General features: G+C 39.6%; 1 protein-coding gene across 9 annotated transcripts in view; it reads right to left on the reverse strand.

Annotated features, from left to right (window-relative positions):
- LOC142358757 (uncharacterized) overlaps positions 1-22,132 on the reverse strand; it is a 150,719-nt gene that overhangs the window by 123,131 nt on the left and 5,456 nt on the right. For 2 of the 9 annotated variants that reach the window (XM_075410322.1, XM_075410325.1), the window contains exon 2: positions 241-365. The exons of the other annotated variants lie outside the window; for them this stretch is intronic. The gene's annotated coding sequence lies outside the window, so the exon portion shown is untranslated. The remainder of the gene's footprint in view (positions 1-240; positions 366-22,132) is intronic. 9 annotated transcript variants of the gene reach the window in all.

Below are 22,132 nucleotides of genomic sequence, written 5' to 3' on the forward strand. Positions count from 1 at the left end.
AAAGTGTCTCGCGCGGGTAAGAAAAAGTGAATTAAAAATTAGAATGGAAGGAAATCATTCCTTTTTATTTGCCCAAAACTAGCTAAGAGTAAAAGGGAAATTGGCCACATGTTATCAGCAACTTTTCCCCTTTTTACTTTGTTAGCCACTTATTATTATAAAACTACTCCATATAAGTAGCTATGTTGTTGTGTATGTAGTCATACGGTTGCTTCTACCCTTCCACCATAATCAACCAACCTGATCATAGTTAAGAGAATACGATGAACTGAGTTGCGTAGTGGTAGAACAGCAGAAGCAGTTGTGATTATTGGGTGCATTATTATGCTTGGCAGGAAATTACACACTTTGCACCCCCAGGCTACCTACAACAACAACAACTAGTGACCATCACACCCCACCGGCCAAGTCACACTAATTGCTACCACCTAATTTTCACCCTATCAAATACATTTTGTTCCCCTTCTCTAGTCTTTGCCTCATTTCCGCACAACAGTGGCTGACTTGCCAGCTGGACCGGATATTTGTTTTGTAGTCAGCTCACAACACTTTAATGAAAAGGGATAAGAGAAATCGACCAGGCGAGAGAGAACCAACAAACGAGATCACAAAGTTAGAACAACTCTCATAAATTAAGATAAACCGCTGATAACAATCAACTCTCACTCTTTTCTCGTCTCCCAAGTTCAAGAGGCTTATCAAACAATTTGAATAACGACACGTTTTAATGGGGCCATGTTTGAAGCAAAAAATTGAAATTTTTCTTGATATGCATAGATATCATTTTACGAGTTTTTACGACAAAATGTTACGGAATCGCCATAGTTAACAGTATGAAGCCCATAAAAAGAAACCAAAAATTAGCAGAGCAGAACAAGTTCTGAGTTTTTACCCAAATACTTCAAGGAAATACAGACCGATAGCAAATTTATTACAGGATCAGCCTTTGACAGTCAAAAAAGCATACGACCACTACATAAACATTACATAAATGAAAAAAGATCCAAAAAAAGAAAAATGTCCCTTATTTAAAGAATTAACGATGCCAAAGTTATCGAGACCAAAAACTATAAGTTAAACAACAGCTTGCAATATGTGTCCAGGAAATACTTACACAGACTCGACAAAACCAATGATGAGAAAATTAAGAAAAACGAAAAGTAGTTGAAAAGTTCTGCAAAAATTGAAATTTTCAAAAAAAGTTATCTGATTTCAACGTCCTGAAGAACCGAAACTACATTATAAACCCATAAAAATATCAAACTTGCAACCATTAGAAATAATACCGTTAGAAATTAAATAAATATAATCGTATAATACCTTTTGTGAAAATGTGCCAGGAGGAAAAGGGTCCAAAACTCAAAAACTTTCTGTAACTGAAAAAAAGTGTCGAAGTCATTAAAGAGACCTAACAAAAATGCGACTAGAGTAAAAGTGAGAAAAAACCAAGTCATGCAATAAAAAAACGAGAAATGAGAAAAAATGTCATTTTTGCAGTTTATTTGAAAACTCATCAGGAATAGCGACAAGTCAGCAAATGGAATAACAAATAGGCAGAAAACTTAAAAAAAACTCGGGCACGATGACTTCCAAAAGAATCAACTAAAAAACAAACACTATTGGTCGCCTGTTATGGACTGATAGAATTGTTACATCGTTAGGGCTCATTTGTTACTCAGTTTTTTCCTTAATCGAAAATGAAATTTGAAGCAACTCATGTTCTAAAACCAGTCACTCTTTCGAAGCCTTTACTGCTTCGGCGAGAATAACATAAACAACACCGTTGGGTTATAGGTTTTCGCAAGTGTAACGAAAGCGTTTTTAACTAAATAGAAAAATTAATTTCTCAAAACGAGAGAATAACAAGAATGATATTTTACAGTAGAATTTAGAGATTTACAGGAGAGATCTGATTATTAGATCAAGATGGTGATTTGATTTTAGGAATGAAAAAAGGCTCAAAAATCAGCCGTATATATACTCATTATCAGTGCGCGAAAGTCAAGATACAAAACTAATCTTAGCACCATGATTTACAGTGGGGGTCGCAAGGGTTACCCAATATGGTTTGCTTCGGCAAATTTCCCAGAAATCAGTCGCAGGGGGTACCATAGATGGTATGCATTTAACCTTTTCTAAGAATTCGATCACATTGCCGGTGATATCATAATCATTCAACACATGCTGGGAAGATTTAAGATCAAATAATCTCACTCTAATATTAGTTATCTTGATTCACCAATTTGAACCGAATACTGACTCTAAGCACCATTTCTTGACGATTCATTTATATAAATTCTGTGATCAAAATCAATTTGCTCTTGTCTTAGTTATCTGGTAAGTTGAACTTTCTTTCTAATTCTCACTAAGTTTTAGACTATAGTTTGATCGATATTCTAACACCCCCACTCAGACTTGAGCTGATTGCGTAGAGTCTGTTACCCTCAAAACAGATCTGAAAGTTTCCACCTTCGATACGGGTAAAGATTTCGTGAAGATGTCGGCTGCCATTTTGTCAGTAGGAATGTAATGAATTGAAATAGTCCCATCTTCCGCCTTGTCCCGAATGAAGTGAAATTTTGTCTCAATATGTTTGCTCCTCTTGTGCATGACTGGATTTTGGCACAATTTGATGCAACTCTGGTTGTCCTCTCCAATTGCTATTGGATGTTTCTGTTGGATGCCAAAATCCTCCAGAAGTTGTTGCAGATACAATGCTTCTTGAACTACTGCTGCAATGCCCTGATATTCCGCTTCTGATGAAGAAAGAGCAACTGTGGCCTGCTTCTTGACACTCCAGCTGAGTGCTGCGCCACGTCTGTTGAGCTTGAAGTAGTAGTCCGTCGTTGATTTTTTGTCGTTCACGTCACCAGACCCGTCGGCATCACTTTCCCCCACTAAATGGTAGCTAGCTTCTTTTGTGTAAGTAAGTTTTAAGCTTTTGAACCTTGAAGATATAGCAGAAGTCTTTTTCCGCACATCCAGTGTTGACTGGTAGGTGCATTCATGTGTTTGGACAGAATGTTAACTTTGAACATGATGTCTGGCCTCGTCTGTTTGGCCAGATACAGAAGTGATCCAACCAAGCTTCTGTAGATCCTCTGGTCCACTTCTTCGTCTCCGATCTGTGCTGTCTGAAGTTTCAAATTCAAATCAGCTGGAGTTCGTGAGGGTTTGCATTGATCCATTTGAAACCGCTCAAGCATTGTTTCTATGTAGCATTCTTGGTCGACTGTGACTTTGCCCTCTTAGACGCAGAAACCAGAGTAATCTCTCTCTGTCTTCCATGTGAAATGTTGCTTCGAGTGCCTTTTTGACATCGGAGATCACTGTCATACTTCTTGATGTCACTTTGATGTCGTCAACCCAGACCAAGATGAAATTGTGACCCTCTGTCTCTGCTCTTGCGAACAAGCAATGGTCATTCCTGCTTCTGGTGAACCCCTGTCTCAGTAAGAAAATTGCCAGTTCCTTATACCAGTTGTTAGCTGCCTGTTTCAAACCATTAATTGATTTATTCAGTCGGCATACTAACTTTTTCCCATCTGATCCTTGCTTTACAAACTCCTGTGACTGTTCCAGATACACTTCTTCCTCTATTGGTGAGTGCAGGAAAACCGTCTTAACATCAAACTGGTGCATCACATGGCCCTGCTTTGCTGATAGTTGAAGTAGAATCCTGAATGTCTCTGGCTTACAGGTAGGCGCAAACGTCTCAAACTAGTCCAGTCCTTCCATCTGTTTGAAGCCTTTCGCCACATAGCGTGCTTTGTATTTGTCCATTTGACCACTGGGTCCCAATTCAACTTTGTAGACCCATTTGCCCGGTATGACGTCCCTGTCTGTGGGTGGTCTCACAAGGTTCCAAGTCTCGTTGTCTTGGAGTGCCTTGACCTCGTCCTTCATTGCCTGGTGCCACTGGTCCCAATCGTCACCTTGCCTGGCTTCGTAGACTGTTTTGGGTTCCACGTAGTCACCCTCAGTTATAGCAAGATGGGTCCTGACTTCTCCAAAAAAAATGCGGAACTTTCCTTACTCATGTCCCTCGTCTAGGCTCTGCCCTGTCCGCTGCTCCACTGCCTCTTCAACAAAGCCAACTGTCTGTGAGAAGTCCTCCGTTTCACTGTCTTCCAGTGACTCAGAGCCTCTGAGTCTCCCTCTTGTCGCAGTAGATTCCTCATCCAGTGCTGCTTCCTCAACATCTGAGGCATCTCGTCACAGTGTCGTTTCTTGAGTGCTCACGCTCTCTGCGTCATGCCACTCTTCTTTTATTGAAATAAATGTGCCCTTCTCCTCTTTGTTGCCATCGTCTTGATGACCATCATCTGGGTGCCAGATCCCCAGTTGCTGTGACCCCTCATTTAGTAGGTCGGGCGTCTGTGTGGTGTCAGGGACTGAGCCCACTTCGGACTCCTTGATGATCACATCTCGCCCCTTGCGTTTGCTGCGTACGTACACCAGGTATCCGTTGTCTCCTTCAGTGTAACCCACAAGCTTTCCTTCCAGTGCCTTGGGTTCAAGTATGCTGACATCTCTGTCCCGCTTTCTCATGAAGACTGTACAACCAAAAATAGATAATTTACTAATTGAAAGCTTAGGTTTTATACCTCGCATCAGCTCTGCTGGGCATATTGCTTCTCCTCGTCTCACAACTAAGTTCCTGATCCTTGTTGCATGGAGAGTTGCTGCTCCCCACATCATCTTGGGAAGACCCGTGTCAATGAGCAAGCATCTTGCCATCTCCAGCAGTGTCCTGTTGCACCTCTCAGCTAACCCATTCTGTTGTGGCGTCTCTGGTATGCTCTTCTCCTGCAGAATGCCTGCATCTAAACAGTACATCTTGAACTACACTGAGAGAAACTCCTTCGCATTGTCTTGTCTCAGCTTTTGGGCGTCCGCACACTGAGAACAAACATCTTTGGGCTGGCCAGTGCTTCACTCTTTGCCTTAAGCAAGTCCACAGACACAAACTTCGTGTATTGGTCTGCTGAACCGGAACCCTGACAGTGACTCTACTCTGAAAGGTCCCATTACGTCTGTGAACACCCTCTCTAACTTCTCTTCTGCTTGAGTCTCTGCAACTCTTGGTACTGGAGTCTTTGTGATCTTGGCCAATGCGCACTCATTGCATGCATTATCGAGTTCCCCTACTGTCTCTGGTGCATTCTTGATCACATCCGCTTGATTTAATTGACCCAATCGTCTGTGCCACTTCCTTACACTGTCAAGTTTCACGATGTTGGAACTCATCTTGATTTCTAGAACGCTGCAGGGTATGTAAGACAAATTATTTTCTTGTGTTAGTTTTACCCAAGTTCCCTTCTGGAGTTTCATGCAGCTATTTCCTTTCTCGAAAATGAAGCTATGTCCCCACTCCGTGCATCTTGAGACTGATAAGAGATTTGAAGAGTAGTCCAACACAAAAAAAAACATTTTTGAGTTCGCATTGTAAATCCCCTTTGTTTGAGGGTATGCCGATCCTCACATAGCCTCTGCCTACCCTTCTGGAAGCTTCTCCGTTGGGATTTCTGACCACTGATTGAATGGGCACAAAGTCCAGGAACGCATCGATGTTCGTCTCTATGTGATCTGTACAACCACTGTCTACTAGCAAGCCTGCTGTATTCCACTGGGTAAGAGCTGCCCAGTATTCCTCGTCTGCAGAAGCCAATGTTGGCCCATTGCCACTGACTCATGTTTGCCTGCATCTCTTTGTCTTTTGCATGCCCTGTCTAGATGACCTTTCTCGCCACACTTGCTGCATTGGTCTGTCTCCTTCCTCCTGCAGTCCTTGGCAAAGTGTCCAGGGATCCCACCCACAGAGCAGTTTTCTTTCTTGGGCCCCTTCTTGAAGTCACGCTTCACTGCCAGTGCCATTGAACCACTTTGTCCCTTGTGCCTCTGTGCTGAGCTTTCATGGAAATTCTGCAGCCTTTTCCTCAACTCTGCGAAGTTCGTTGCCGGGTTAAAGCTTTCCTGTATAACAAAACTTTCACACCTCATTGGCAGACCATTGAGGACCAATGCGTTGAAGAGGGCCTTTGAGATTGCTTCCCCTGCTTCTTGTAGCCTTGTGAGCAGCTCCTGTCCTCTGATGAAGAAGCTATCCAAATCCGCAGCATCCTCGAGCTGCAGTCGAGCAAGCTGTGCCACCAAAGTCACCACTGTAGGCGTCTCCACACTCTGAAATCTCTCTTGCAAAAGCTTCCAAGCGTTTGCTCCATCTCGGATGCCGTCATCTCCCACACAGTCATGTCTCATCAGCATGAGGGTTGTTGCATCTAGAGTCAGTGCCAAATGGAACCACACATTGTTCCGTTTCTCCTTGATGTCTGCAACTTCCTTCTCATTTGCATCCTTCAGCACCTTGTGGGTCTTCTTTTCATCATTGCTTGCCCCATTGGCTAGTGGTGCAGGCTCATTGGGTTGCTCCTCTGTCCCAAGTAGTGATTTGTAGAATCCCTTCGTCTGCATCATTGCCCAAAATCTTGTGCTTCAGATTGGAAAGTCCTGTGCCTTTCCTGTGTAGGTCAGCAGCTTCACTGTCTGTTGATCCATCGTAGTTTTAGCAGGCAAAACAGTTGTGAAAAAAAATGTTACTAGGCATAAAAGGATTATGACTGTCAACAACAAATTAGTTTTGTTTTAGAAATTAGTTTTATGACTTAGAAAACTGCTGGGCCCATAACCTGTTGGGTTATGGGTTTTCGCAAGCGGAATGAAAGCGTTTTTAACTAAGTAGAAAAATTAATTTCTCAAAACGAGAGAACAACAAGAATGATATTTTAAAATAGAACTCAGAGATTTACAGGAGAGATCTGATTATTAGATCAAGATGGTGATTTGATTTGAGGGATTAAAAAAGGCTCAAAAATCAGCTGTATATATATCAATTATCAGTGCGCGAAAGTCAAGATACAAAACTAATCTTAGCACCTTGATTTACAGTGGGGGTCGCAAGGGTTACCCAATATGGTTTGCTTTTGCAAATTTCCCAGAAATCAGTCGCAGGGGGTACCATAGATGGTATGCATTTACATTTTTCTAAGAATTCGTTCACATTTCCGGTGATATCTTAATCATTCAACACATGCTGGGAAGATTTTACATCAAATAATCTCACTCTAACATTAGTTATCTAGATTCACCAATTTGAACCGAATACTGACTCTAAGCACCATTTCTTGACGACTCACTTTTATAAATTCTGTGACCAAAATCAATTTTTTTGTCTTTGTAATCTGATAAGTTAAACTTTCTTTCTAATTCTCACTAAGTTTAAGACTATAGTTTGATCGATATTCTAACAAACACAAAACTTCTTTTGAAAAAATAACCGTCCAAAAAGTCCAATTCTATCGAGTAGTCCTTAGCCTTCAAAAGCATCAAAATCAGAATTACGTGACCAGAAAGAAAGCAAAAAAGAGCGGAAGCACCCAACGTATAAAACCTAAAAATCAAACAAATGCAAAAAACAAAAGTTATTGTATGCAAAACTAAAACTAATCCTTGAGATCATTTTTTCCCTATTTTGGTGGAAACTACTAGATCAAAAAGCATTTACAATTTTCCTGCAGACATTCTATGCAGACATTAATAGGACAAATTTAAATCCAAAGATGTTTGCCTTTTGTGATATTTCTTGGACGCATGGACGAAATGTAAAGACCCGAAAGAAAATCAGACGCCAAATAGAAAAAAAGGTGGTCCCGAAAAAATATAAAAACAGCGAAAATGTAAATGTCCGTGAAATTTTACTGAAGAACCTATGAGCAAAGTTAGTTCTCGGATATCTTTACATCAGCACAAGCAGAAAACCTCAGCTCCTAAGAAAAAAATGACAGAATAACCCTACAAAGACTTAGCAATTTATGTATAGCCACCAACAGTGCTGCGCCAAAGACATCACTTCACGGATGAATCGAAAAAATCTTTCGGATGGCTAGCATGCAAATTCTCCATCAAGATATCTCGCAGAGCGTGTGTCTTTTGCTGTAACCTTCTCGTCAGTCCACACACGATCGTATCATACAAGGTCTCTCCATTGTAAATGGAGACGGGGATTGAAAATCCTTCAGGCGTGCTCCTGCTTTGCATTTCTGAGCACGCAATCGCAAATTTCTTCGAAAACCGCATCTTTGCTGTTCAGTGAGATCTTATTTTAGTGGAGTGCTTACGTTTGAGGGAATTTGTATCTGGGCTGCGGTTTTACCAAATGACAGCCGCTGTGATGCTCTATTGGAGCTAATTATCTTCGGTCTTGAATTTAATCTCAACGATGACTGATTCAAATTTGACGCGTCAAAGTTTTCATCAAAGTTTTTTTGTGAAATGTGCATGAGAGTTAAAAGTGCAATGTGGGTCGTGGGAGGCCCAGACATTCTTATTTTGGTAACGAAATTGAGGTGCTTCAAAGGCCGACATTTTAGTTTGTTTGATACCACTATGTGGGATTTTTGAAAAGCTGGAGACACTAGTTCTTGTTTTTTTGCGACGTGAAATGTATATGCGGAAAATTAGTGCATAAATAAGACATTTGACCGTTGGTGGTGGGTATTTTGGGCTTTCAGCAGCAACGTTTGAAATGATTCTGTAGTCAACAATTGATACATGGCTGGCTTGTAGCGATGCTTTTCTTTTTAGCTAGATATCGCTATTAGATAACAAATTGTAATTTTTTTATGTAAGCCTCCGTGCGATTAGATTAAAATTAAAAATTTAGGGTTCAGATTGCGAAAATCCAAATATAACTGTTTGAAATGGGCGTTGATTAAAGATATATACACGAACGCGTTTGTAGGTATATAAAAATATCTGTGATTGTATTTTTGTACTTTGTTTTTATGTGTACGTGTTTTCTTTGTTTGTTGTTTTCATTTGTGCCTCCGTAAAGGTGCCTGCTTGCGAACGCTGAGAACCGAATCTAAATGAAAAACAAAAATCTTTTGAGCTCTTTATAACTCATAAAAATGATTGAATCAAACAGAAGTTAAACAGCATATCAGTCCGAAAAGACAAAACCTACATTTATACAGTCCAAAGACAGTTAACTGAATTTTCAACTAAATATTTTGCATATTGACACATCTTGACGTCGAACTCTTGCAAAGTTTTTCGAAAAATTGCTCCCTGCAAACCGACTACCAAATTGACATTGAGGAATAAACCAGTCACTTAGAAAATTAGGAGCAGACGCTTATTGCAACTGTGACAAAACTTAATCCCCGTCTCCATTTTAAATGTAGACGGGGATTATAATCCTTCAGGCGTGCTCCTCCTTTGCGTTTCTGAGCCCGCAATCGCAAATTTCTTCGAATAGCGCATCTTTGCTGTTCAGTGAGATCTTATTTTGGTGATCTTACTCTTATTTTAGTTTCAGAGATCTTACTCAAACTGCAAATAAAAAATATACCCATAAAACAATTAAAGACATTAAAGTGTCGTCTACTCAAAAATTAAGCTTTTTAGTGAAATTTTTAAGAAACCTAAATAAATTCGTTTTGATAAAATCTACAACAACTAGACGTAGGAAACAATTGTTGTACATAAAAATTAAAGTGCGTTTTTCTTTAAAATTGGCTTCAATGCTGCCTTCTCAGGTCAAAAGAACAACAATTTTAACGAATTCTTGATGGCCAAAAAATAACATTCTATGACAAAAAATACATCCGAGAACCTTCATCAAAACTAAAATTAAAATGAGCGCAGCCAAAATTTTCAAGGCACGATATCCGAGCTAAACATTCAATGTTTTGGAACATTGAAAAAATCACCACGAAATAGTATCCCCTGAACCTTTTCTCATGCAATATCACAAAAATTTCAAGGTTTTCAAAAAAGTTGTACAAATCTGTTAAAAAAATATGCACTTAATAATTCCAGCAAACATTTTAAATTTTTTCTCTTCGGTTGTAGGATTTATAATGGAGGATCATCGAAACTACATGACATTGAAACTTTCATATTGAATGTTTAATCAGGTTGCAGTGTTTAGGAGCTAATCTCTAGCATATTGATTATGTAAATAAAAGGAAGGAACTTGAGCGATGTAATTTGGAGTGGAATTTATCTTTATTTGTTAAGTAAAAAAGATACTAGCTTCGCAAAGTGATTAAGTTGTCAGAAATAGTCGGAATAAAAATCAGAGGTCATTAAACGATAAAAATCAAGCACTAATAAGGCAATAAAATGGTAGAGCCTGCAAAAAACAATAATTTTTGTTTATGAATTCCCCCCAAACCCCAAAATCGCACCCCTGAAAGCCCCTTTTTGATATGATAAAAAGTGAATATGTATTTCTTATGAGCAGCAGCATGTTTTGGGTTATTGTTGACTGTTTTCAGGAAAGATATAATGAGCATGTTAAATAGAGGAATTTATTGCTAACAAAGGAGAAGAAAAAATATGCTTTGAAGGATTTATCGGCCAAATTTTTTGGTTTTTTCCAAGAAAAAGGAAGTTTATTTGCCCCTAACGATTACCCATACCATGGAAAATAAAGTCAAGGAAAGATAGATAAAAGTTTCATCATTACCTTTATTTTGCGAAATGTGAAGCGTATTGTAGGGTAAAAATTACAGTTCCCAATTGTTTTTATTTTGCGAATTGTCGGAGAAAGGACGTTTAACGATCAAGAACTGATACTTTTATGGTGTAATTCAAGAAGTGCTGGTCTTCTTGGCATAACAACTAAACAGGCTTGGTCCCATAACAAAAATAAGCAGAGCAAAAGGATGGATGAAGGGACATGCTTGAGGAAATGAAAAGAAAAAGAATATGAATGAAAAAATTGTTTAACTCTTTATTGCAATAGTTTTTCTGGATCCAAGACGGTGATCCTTTATTAAGCGAATCAGTTTGAGTATTATTTCAGAAGCGAATTTGAATTTGCAGGAAAAAAATGGTAGAGATCTTGCGACTTAACGCACTTAATTTTTATATTCTTGAGTTCTTATATTCAAATTTTGTCAGTCTGGTCAAATTTATCATGGAAAGTTTTCTTCTGGCCTTTGAAAAACAAACAAAGCAAAAGAGGTTAAATGAATTTTTTGACCTTCTACAAAAGAAACAACACTTTTACTAGAGTCAAATTATCCACTTGAAAAAAACATTCAGACATGAAGACTACGCAAACTAGTTACAGTTCAGTTTCATGGTAACAACGCTAACGGAATTTCTTAAAAGGTAAAGGCAGAAAGATCTTAGTTTTCCCTGATTTTTTTGTCACAGTGATTATTAAAAAACTAGTTAAAAATTGGTTAAAACAAACATTTTTAGATCCACAGGGGGAGCAAACGCATTCATGGGCTAAATCAGAGAAGTATCAGCAACATGCAGAAGGATGAAAACAGAATGCGCGTACTGTATAAGAACTGCTGAATGTCAAACATAAATTTTGTTGGATCCTGAACTTATCAAAGCCATTGTTCACGAATTTCCGGTCCTCTTGAGCAAACATTTACCTAAAAAATTTTGCATCTTGTGACTGAACTTCTACGCCCACGATTGCACTTATACGTTCGGTCAAAATGTTCTAAAAAAGAACGACACGTTACGCTTTGCTGACAAAAATTGATAAGGTTGAGCACCCTTAAGCACAGGAAAAACCACCAGACGCTAGAGAGCGAGTTTAAGAGAGAGAGAGAGAGAGAGAGAGAGAGAGAGAGAGAGAGAGACTTACTAGGCTGAAGAACAGTGGTTTTTCAGTGAAAATTGAGAGAAAAAGCTCATGTGGAGCAGTTGATTCTCAGAGTGAGAAAAGTTTAGCTGTTAAGTGAGTTCTTTGGGAAAGAACATAGTTTCGCAGCTTTTCGAAGTTATTCAAAATTGTTGGTTGCAAAGATTATAGTTTTCTGGCCAGTAACATAGCTACTGGGAGGCAAAACAGTTTTAAATATCTGGGATAGGAAGTGTATTGACTGATTTGGGGATAATTGCGGATAGAGTAAACGAATTGGTTTGAGTTAGCGTGGACCATTAATTAGTTTTAATAGAAAAATTCCTTTTGATTGTTGATATTTTTCAATTGTCTGTCTCTGGCTATAAAATTACTTGTTGCTGGTTTTACATGTTTTGATTATTAATTCGACTACCAAGCGCGAACTTCTCAACCAGCCGAGAAAACAATACTTTTTGGGCACAACACATTACACTCCCTACAACATGAGTAACCACCAAACAAGTTTTTTGGAATTTTGATAGAGTTTTGGGCGCTAGCCAGTCTTCAACTAGAAGCCTTCTAACAACAGAAATCCAAAATTCTCAATCGGCTTTTTTTCTGAACTGTGAAAGAATTCTCAGTTTCTTGTTTTCTAATTGAATTTTCTGAAATTAAATAACATGACGAGTTTTATAGAATTAATATAACTTCTCTGCGGAAACAAATTTTCAAAAAACATCAGATTAGGAATCGATGTCTAAAAAGAAGGTGTTCCACCTTCATCTCTTTTACAACTATTTTGTAGGTTTTGAAAGATAAACTTTGTGAGAAGTTGTTATCAATTGTTGGTCTCTCGTTTTTTTTACTTGAATGATTGTAAAATGAACAAGATGGAAGAATAAAAGTAACAGTAAATTAAAGAAACAAGTTTTGTCTGTTCTTTAAAACATAAATTAAATTGTTGCTACTCGTTTCATGCAACCTGACCCAGAAATGATTCGTAAAACAGCAATTGATCTGTGACCTTGTGTATAAAAAAACTGTTGATTTGAAACTAGAGTTCAACTAATCTTTTGAGTGTGTTACTTTGCAAATATTAACGCTCGTTAAAGCCTCGATAATGCAAAGTAGGACCCCAATCAATTGCAAATAATCGTAGTTTCGAACTAATCTTAAAAAACCTCAATGCCACATTTTGATATCTGTTTGCAGTGGCAAAAATCACGATTTGTTTTGTTAGAAAAACATATAATAATTAAAATTTGGGAAAATTCTCGGTCAAATATAACCGTTCGTCCCTAGTTTTTTAGAGAATTGTTAGTGATGACTAGCTTAGAATTTTGTGTCTCGCAGAGACATTTTTGTTACATTTTTGCCTATTTTTGTTTGTTGGCGCCACTTCAGATCAGCTACAAAAGCCATCAGATAGGAAGAAATAACTTTTGAAACTGAAAAAACTTAGAATTTGTCAAAACTCAAAAATGGTCAAAACTGAAAAATTTTACAAGTTGGGACCGAAAATTTGTCCACCCCCTCTGATTTTGGGAAGGCAAAACCCGAGCAACCCGAGGTTATGGCAGACGGTTAGGGTTACCTCTAAGCTACTCATGGACCCAACAAACGTTAATGCATCAGACCCACAAGTGTGGCTATTAGCACTTATATGGTGCAAAATTGGCATTTTTCGATATTTTGTTATTTATTGTTTAATTTCTTAAGTTGTTTATTTTATGATACTTTAGATAACCATTAAAGGTGAAAAACCGTATATTCGAGGCATTCACAGCCACGTAATAACCATCCGTGCTTATGTTAACAAAAGTAAAAATTGCAGTAATTTGACATTTACTATGTAAACAATGACCTAAATCATTTTCTTGATTAACCAATCAGAGACAAGTAGCAATGATGTTATAATTGATAAATCTTTGATTATTTAGTTTAACCCAATTGTTTGATTAGTGAAACCGTATTGTATTTAGAACCATTAGAAACTGTACCAAGAGCAGTTGGCTCTCAGATAGACTAAAATCTGATTCTTAACAACTTCAGTCTTTTTTGCTAAGTTTTGCTAGACCTTAAGATCCTGCGGGCTCTAAGTTAGTTGAGCTTACTTGACGAGAAGTTAGCAACAGTACTAGCATTGGTTGAAGCCTTACAAATTTCAGCACGAGATTGAACATAGATTATCACTTAGGATTTTTTTTAACTTCAATCAGCAAAATTAAAGTTACAGTCCTTTAATACGTCCCAATGACTAATTATCTCTGCGAGATCGTTAGTCAATCGAACCCAGTGAAGAACCAGGCCGGCGTAAAACTCGAGAACCAGGCTGTGTTAAATCGGTTCCGCTGAGATTTTTGAGCAGCCGCAACATTTGGTCCGCCGACCCGGACAACAACAACAGCAGTGACACAAACAGCAACGAATCTTCGATTTAACCTGGTGGACCGAAACACAACCAGCAACGATGGCTAGCAAAAGTCCCAACAGACACTGAAAGACAATTGATTGGAAGGCGAGTGGTCGACTCAAGACGTTAGAGAAAGAGCAAACGGACCTAATCAAGTCCTTCTAAAGACACTTCAACGAACTAGAAGGCTACCTGACATAAAACAAAACAATGACGGCCGAAGGTGCTCATCAATGTTTATTCGAGACGTACGACAACATGGAAGACAACCGACAACAGCAAAGGTTACTATTAAAACCAAAGTATTTTGAAAGCTTTGACAATGACACAAAGCGTATGTTAGAGGAAAAGAGTAAAGTTTTGCGATGGGTAGTTGACAAAGTACCAGATCTCCGAGACATTGAAGATTGTCGCGCAGTAGTCGTGGACTACCGGAAAGACATATTGCGATGGTACAGTATGTTGGAAGATTCTGTTCCAATCGAGAGCGAATTGGTAGAACTCGAAAAGAAATTGAAATCAGAAAATTTAAGCGACTCCGAAAAACAGATACTGTGTGATCAGGCAGAACGGTTTTCAGAAAAGCTAGATGAAATTTACGCAGAAGCTCTTCGAATATTGAAGACAGAAAATTGTCCCCATGGGTTAGCGAATTTCAGTAATAATAGGAGTCACTATCAGGATTTGATTAAACAGCATAGGCTCAGCAAGGATTGCGGAAACCAAACATCGTTAGGGACAACTACATCGACTGGTGACAAAGACCCAAACGATGAAACTGTAATTGATACAGGAAATGGAGCAATAGAAAACGCTGAGGAGAACGCCGAGGTCTCTTTCAAGCAATCTGCTACTCATGGAAGCAGAAGAAAAACCAGTATCGCCAACTCGCGATCATCAAAAAGGCGACAGATCGAAGAAATGGAGCTCGAAAACCTAAGAGCCAAGAAAGAAACAGAGCTGCGAGAGCGCCAGTTGGAGATAGAGCAGGAGCGTTAAGAAATAGAATTTCGTCGCCAGCAAGAAGAGTTACGTTTACAACAGCAACAACAACAACAAGAACAAGAGATACGTCTAAAGATGCAACAACAAGAAGATGAACTACGTCTTCGACAGCATGAGCGAGCACTTGAAAACGAAAGAAAGAAAGCAGAGGAAGAAGAAGAAGAAAGACGTATGAAACGTTTGAAAGATAAACTTTGTGAGAAGTTGTTATCAATTGTTGGTCTCTCGTTTTTTTTACTTGAATGATTGTAAAATGAACAAGATGGAAGAATAAAAGTAACAGTAAATTAAAGAAACAGGTTTTGTCTGTTCTTTAAAACATAAATTAAATTGTTGCTACTCGTTTCATGCAACCTGACCCTGAAATGATTCGTAAAACAGCAATTAATCTGTGACCTTGTGTATAAAAAAACTGTTGAATTGAAACTAGAGTTCAACTAATCTTTTGAGTGTGTTACTTTGCAAATATTAACGCTCGTTAAAGCCTCGATAATGCAAAGTAGGCCCCCATTCAATTGCAAATAATCGTAGTTTCGAACTAATCTTAAAAAACCTCAATGCCACATTTTGATATCTGTTTGCAGTGGCCGAAATCACGATTTGTTTTGTTAGAAAAACTTATAATAATTAAAATTTGGGAAAATTCTCGGTCAAATATATCCGTTCGTCCCTAGTTTTTTAGAGAATTGTTAGTGATGACTAGCTTAGAATTTTGTGTCTCACAGAGACATTTTTGTTACATTTTTGCCTATTTTTGTTTGTTGGCGCCACTTCAGATCAGCTACAAAAGCCATCAGATAGGAAGAAATAACTTTTGAAACTGAAAAAACTTAGAATTTGTCAAAACTCAAAAATGGTCAAAACTGAAAAATTTTACAAGTTGGGACCGAAAATTTGTCCACCCCCTCCGATTTTGGGAAGGCAAAACCCGAGCAACCCGAGGTTATGGCAGACGGTTAGGGTTACCTCTAAGCTACTCATGGACCCAACAAACGTTAATGCATCAGACCCACAAGTGTGGCTATTAGCACTTATATGGTGCAAAATTGGCATTTTTCGATATTTTGTTATTTATTGTTTAATTTCTTAAGTTGTTTATTCTATGATACTTTAGATAACCATTAAAGGTGAAAAACCGTATATTCGAGGCATTCACAGCCACGTAGTAACCATCCGTGCTTATGTTAACAAAAGTAAATATTGCAGTAATTTGACATTTACTATGTAAACAATGACCTAAATCATTTTCTTGATTAACCGATCAGAGACAAGTAGCAATGATGTTATAATTGATAAATATTTGATTATTTACTTTAACGCAATTGTTTGATTAGTGAAACCGTATTGTATTTAGAACCATTAGAAACTGTACCAAGAGCAGTTGGCTCTCAGATAGACTAAAATCTGATTCTTAACAACTTTAGTCTTTTTTGCTAAGTTTTGCTAGACCTTAAGATCCTGCGGGTTCTAAGTTAGTTGAGCTTACTTGACGAGAAGTTAGCAACAGTACTAGCATTGGTTGAAGCCTTACAAATTTCAGCACGAGATTGAACATAGATTATCACTTAGGATTTTCTTAACTTCAATCAGCAAAATTAAAGTTACAGTCCTTTAATACGTCCCAATGACTAATTATCTCTGCGAGATCGTTAGTCAATCGAACCCAGTGAAGAACCAGGCCGGCGTAAAACTCGAGAACAAGGCTGTGTTAAATCGGTTCCGCTGAGATTTTTGAGCAGCCGCAACATTTGGTCCGCCGACCCGGACAACAACAACAGCAGTGACACAAACAGCAACGAATCTTCGATTCAACCTGGTGGACAGAAACACAACCAGCAACGATGGCTAGCAAAAGTCCCAACAGACACTGAAAGACAATTGATTGGAAGGCGAGTGGTCGACTCAAGACGTTAGAGAAAGAGCAAACGGACCTAATCAAGTCCTTCTAAAGACACCTCAACGAGCTAGAAGGCTACCTGACATAAAACAAAACAATGACGGCCGAAGGTGCTCATCGATGTTTCTTCGAGACGTACGACAACATGGAAGACAACCGACAACAGCAAAGGTTACTATTAAAACCAAAGTATTTTGAAAGCTTTGACAATGACACAAAGCGTATGTTAGAGGAAAAGAGTAAAGTTTTGCGATGGGTAGTTGACAAAGTACCAGATCTCCGAGACATTGAAGATTGTCGCGCAGTAGTCGTGGACTACCGGAAAGACATATTGCGATGGTACAGTATGTTGGAAGATTCTGTTCCAATCGAGAGCGAATTGGTAGAACTCGAAAAGAAATTGAAATCAGAAAATTTAAGCGACTCCGAAAAACAGATACTGTGTGATCAGGCAGAACGGTTTTCAGAAAAGCTAGATGAAATTTACGCAGAAGCTCTTCGAATATTGAAGACAGAAAATTGTCCCCATGGGTTAGCGAATTTCAGTAATAATAGGAGTCACTATCAGGATTTGATTAAACAGCATAGGCTCAGCAAGGATTGCGGAAACCAAACATCGTTAGGGACAACTACATCGACTGGTGACAAAGACCCAAACGATGAAACTGTAATTGATACAGGAAATGGAGCAATAGAAAACGCTGAGGAGAACGCCGAGGTCTCTTTCAAGCAATCTGCTACTCATGGAAGCAGAAAAAAAACCAGTATCGCCAACTCGCGATCATCAAAAAGGCGACAGATCGAAGAAATGGAGCTCGAAAACCTAAGAGCCAAGAAAGAAACAGAGCAACGACTGCGAGAGCGCTAGTTGGAGATAGAGCAGGAGCGTTAAGAAATAGAATTTCGTCGCCAGCAAGAAGAGTTACGTTTACAACAGCAACAACAACAACAACAAGAACAAGAGATACGTCTAAAGATGCAACAACAAGAAGATGAACTACGTCTTCGACAGCATGAGCGAGCACTTGAAAATGAAAGAAAGAAAGCAGAGGAAGAAGAAGAAAAAAGACGTATGAAACTTGAGCTGACCAAAGGAAGCTCAAGAGCATCTGGATCAGTGGCAGATGAGATAGAAAGTGTTGGATCAAAACGAAATTACGAAAGAACAGCAGGGTGGGCAGAATCAGTGGCTCAACAGTCTGTCCATAGACAGCCACTATCTCCAAATGTTGTTATCGACCCTCCAGCGAATGTCATCAAGGACAGAGCTGACAAACGTTTCAGCACATACCCGAAAACTACCCCACTGTTCCAACCGGGTGAAAGACTTTTCTTAACGCAACTGACAGAACCGAGCATTCTCAGGAAACCAGAACTCCGTAAATCAATTAGAGTAACGGATCCACCAGCACTGCCGTTGACAAGAACGACGTTTCAGCAACAGGGAACGTCAGCAGTTCAAACTAGAAACAGGAGTCAGAGTCCCATCAACAACTCTCGAAACAGGTCTGCCGAGAGCAGAAACAGGAGCACAATGAATCACACCACTCCCCAAGTCAATTACCAACCAGTACCAAGCAGTGGTGCCAGTGGCTTGCCAAAACTAAAACTGACTGAGTTTTCAGGAGACCCACTGGAGTGGCCAGAGTGGTCAGGTCTTTTTGATGTTGTTGTGCATCAAAAGCCAATCAGCGATACGGAAAAGATGCAATACCTGAAGACCAGCCTCACGGATCAAGCAAAAGCAGCAATATCGGGAATGGGATTCAGCTCACAATCATACTATCATGCTTGGGATATACTCTGTGAGAAGTATGGCAGATCAGATGTCATAGTCAATGCTCAATTCAAGAAAATACTTACTCATCCTCCAATTCGGCACGACGATTCCACGAGCATCGTCAAATTCGCACAAATAGGGTTACAATTGTGGTAAACACTTTGACTCAACTTGGATACACATCCGACCTAGAATCAGAAGGAGGGCTAAGTTCAACAACGAGAAAACTTTCTCCGCAACTGAGAGAACAGTGGTTGCAGTATATGCAAGATCGTAGACTGCTGAGAGGCAACCTGATTGTTTTCAAAGAGTGGCTTGCCTCCAAAGCTGTAATTCATTAGAACTTACTAGCACAAGAAATTTGAATGTCCCTTCAAAGACGGGTAACATCCTATTTGGACGTGTGAAAAGTTTAAATCACTGAAAGTAAATGAACGACGAGAGCATGTCCAGAAGTTACGACTGTGTTTCAATTGTTTGAAACCAGGTCACATGTTGAAGGACTGCAGAAGCAGGACATGCAGTGTACCCAGCTGTGGAAGACGACACAACAGGCTTTTGCACAGCGACCTACCGAAGAAGGATACTACAAAGAATGTCTCAGATGCTACAACGGCAGTAGCAACTAACATCACCCAAGGAGGTCTCCCAGTGGTACGAATCAAGCTGACAAACAGAGACTTAAGCCTAAATGTACTAGCAATGTGTGATTCGGGATCCTCAATCTCATTTGTGGACAAATCAGTGGTGTCAAAACTCCAACTCCAAGGCCGAAAAGCATCTCTATCCGTAGCAGGGATCCATGGCTCACAAGATGTCAAGACGGAAATAGTGCCGATAGCTGTTTCAGCGCATGAGAAGTCTCGACCATTGACAACAGTGCAATTCTATGTGCACGAGAAACTGAAGTTGGGTGACCAGATTGCAGAGCTGCAAGAATTGAAAGACCATTACCCACATCTGAGGAACTTACCAAATCAGAGCTACAATCTAAACGATGTTCAAGTGATTCTTGGACAAGATTGCTACGATATTCATCACCCTTTTGAATTCAAGAAGTCAGAAGACAAAGCTGCACCATGGGCAGTGAAATCAAAGATTGGCTGGGCCTTAAGTGGTCCGCTACCAGCGAAGCAGGCAGCAACCCTTGCCACAACAGCAACATCAATTACAGATGACAAACTAGCAAACCAGTTGAGTAAGTGGTGGGATATTGAGTCCTACGCTTCAAACTGCAAGTCCTACGCTTGCTACGCTTCTTCCTTTGAATGTCACCGGACATTCAAAGGAAGAGCAACGAGCAATCAAGACGTTGGAGCAAACAACGCGATTCAACGGTGAAAGATATGAAGTAGGACTTCTGTGGCGAGAGGACGAAGTGAAGTTACCGAACAACTTCTACTCTGCAATGGGGCAACTCAAGTCTCTAGAACAACGCCTGCAGAAAGACAAAACACTAAAGAAGTACTACCAAGAAACCATCGACACAGATGTCAACGCTGGATACGTTCGGAAAGTAGATCAAGCTGAACTGAATGAAACCAGAGACAAACTGCATTGGTATTTACCACATCATCCCGTCATAAACCCGCACAAACCCAAAAAAATCAGAAGAGTGTGCAACGCAGCAGCAAAGTATCAAGGTGTAGCCCTAAATGACAAACTTCTACCTGGGCCAGACCTGCTGCAGAGTCTGATTGGAATTATTTTTCGCTTCCGAGAACACCAAATAGCTTTATCAGCCGACATAGAAGCAATGTTTCTTCAAGTTGCTGTACCGAGCGATGACAACCGATGTTTACGATGTCTATGGAGAGAAGATCCAGAGCAGAGAATAGAAGTCTATGAGTATACACGACACGTTTTTGGGTTGAAAAGCTCGCCGACTTGTGCAAATTACGCTTTGCATCAAGTGGCGAAAGATAATGCAGTCAACAACGAAATTGTTGTCAGAACGGTTCAGCGAAACTTTTACATGGACGACTTCCTAAAGTCAGTCAGAACCCCTCAAGAAGCAACCGAAATCTACCAGAAGGTCAGAGAGATCCTTAACAAAGGTGGATTAAATTTGACGAAATGGATAACAAGTGACGATGAAGTCAAGTCACAGATCCCAGAGACAGACAGGTCAACGAAAGTTGTGAAAATGTTCGAAGCAGAACCACAATCATCTTCAATCCTAGGACTCAACTGGAATGTGAAAACAGATAGTCTCATAGTCTCTCGTGGAACTGAGCAAGAAGTTTCAGCAAAAAAACTCAGAGAATTGTCCTATCCTTTGTCTCAGCAGTGTTCGACCCACTTGGGATATGTTCACCTTTCACAATAAGAATGCGGTTCCTACTCAAAAACATTTGGGCATCAATGGGACAAGCGTGGGACAAAGAGTTGCCAGCAGAACACTCAAAATTGTTCAGTGATTGGTACTCTGAGTTGAGAGAAATAAGGACAATGTCAATAAATCGACTTTATTTTGAAAACGGATGCACAAACTTCAGACTACACATTTTCACAGATGCATACGAGGAAGCAATGTGCATTGTGGCATATCTGCAAGATGAAGCAACTCTAAAATTGACATATGTGATAGGGAAATGCCGTGTGGCACCCATCAGACATATGTCGATACCGAAATTAGAACTTCAAGCCGCAGTCTACGGAGTTCGTCTCAGAAAGCAGATACTCAAAGAACATGATGTCAGAATTGACAAAATCTATCATTGGACCGACTCATCAACAGTGCTACAGTTGCTACAGGCAGCGCGCAAGAAACAACAAGTGTTCGTTGCTAACAGAGCAGCGGAAATACCGGAAAACTCTTCGATGAATCAATGGAGACACGTCAAAGGTGTCGAAAACCCTGCCGACATTGGAACTCGAGGAATGTTCATCGAAGGCCTCAAGGAGTCGTGCCAAGAGAACGAACTCGCACCCGAGCAAGTTACGAGTACTGTAGCAACAGAAACAAAACTAGAACAAGTATTTGACTGGAGACGATACAGTACATTCAACCGAATTAGAAACTTCATTGCCTATTGCATGAGGTTCAAGACAAAGCAGAAGGGTACCCTCAAAGCAGACGATATTCATCAAGCAGAGCAAATAATGTTTCGATTTGTTCATAACGAAAGCGTCCCGAATGTTTCGAAGTCTACAGCAAACAGCAAAGAAATGTCCAAAACTTTAAACATTGCCAAATTGTCACCCTCCATAGGAGAAGATGGAACAATTAGAGTGAAAGGCCGACTGAAGCATTCAAACCTTGATTACAATGCAAAACATCCAATATTGTTAACAGCAAAACATCCAGTTGTACAACTTCTGTTGGAGAAAGCACATCGAGACAACCTACATGAGGGCACAGAGTACGTGAGAAAC

The sequence above is a fragment of the Convolutriloba macropyga genome, chromosome 2, assembly GCF_964194025.1.
Source record: "Convolutriloba macropyga chromosome 2, txConMacr16.3, whole genome shotgun sequence".
Taxonomy (NCBI): domain Eukaryota; kingdom Metazoa; phylum Xenacoelomorpha; order Acoela; family Convolutidae; genus Convolutriloba; species Convolutriloba macropyga.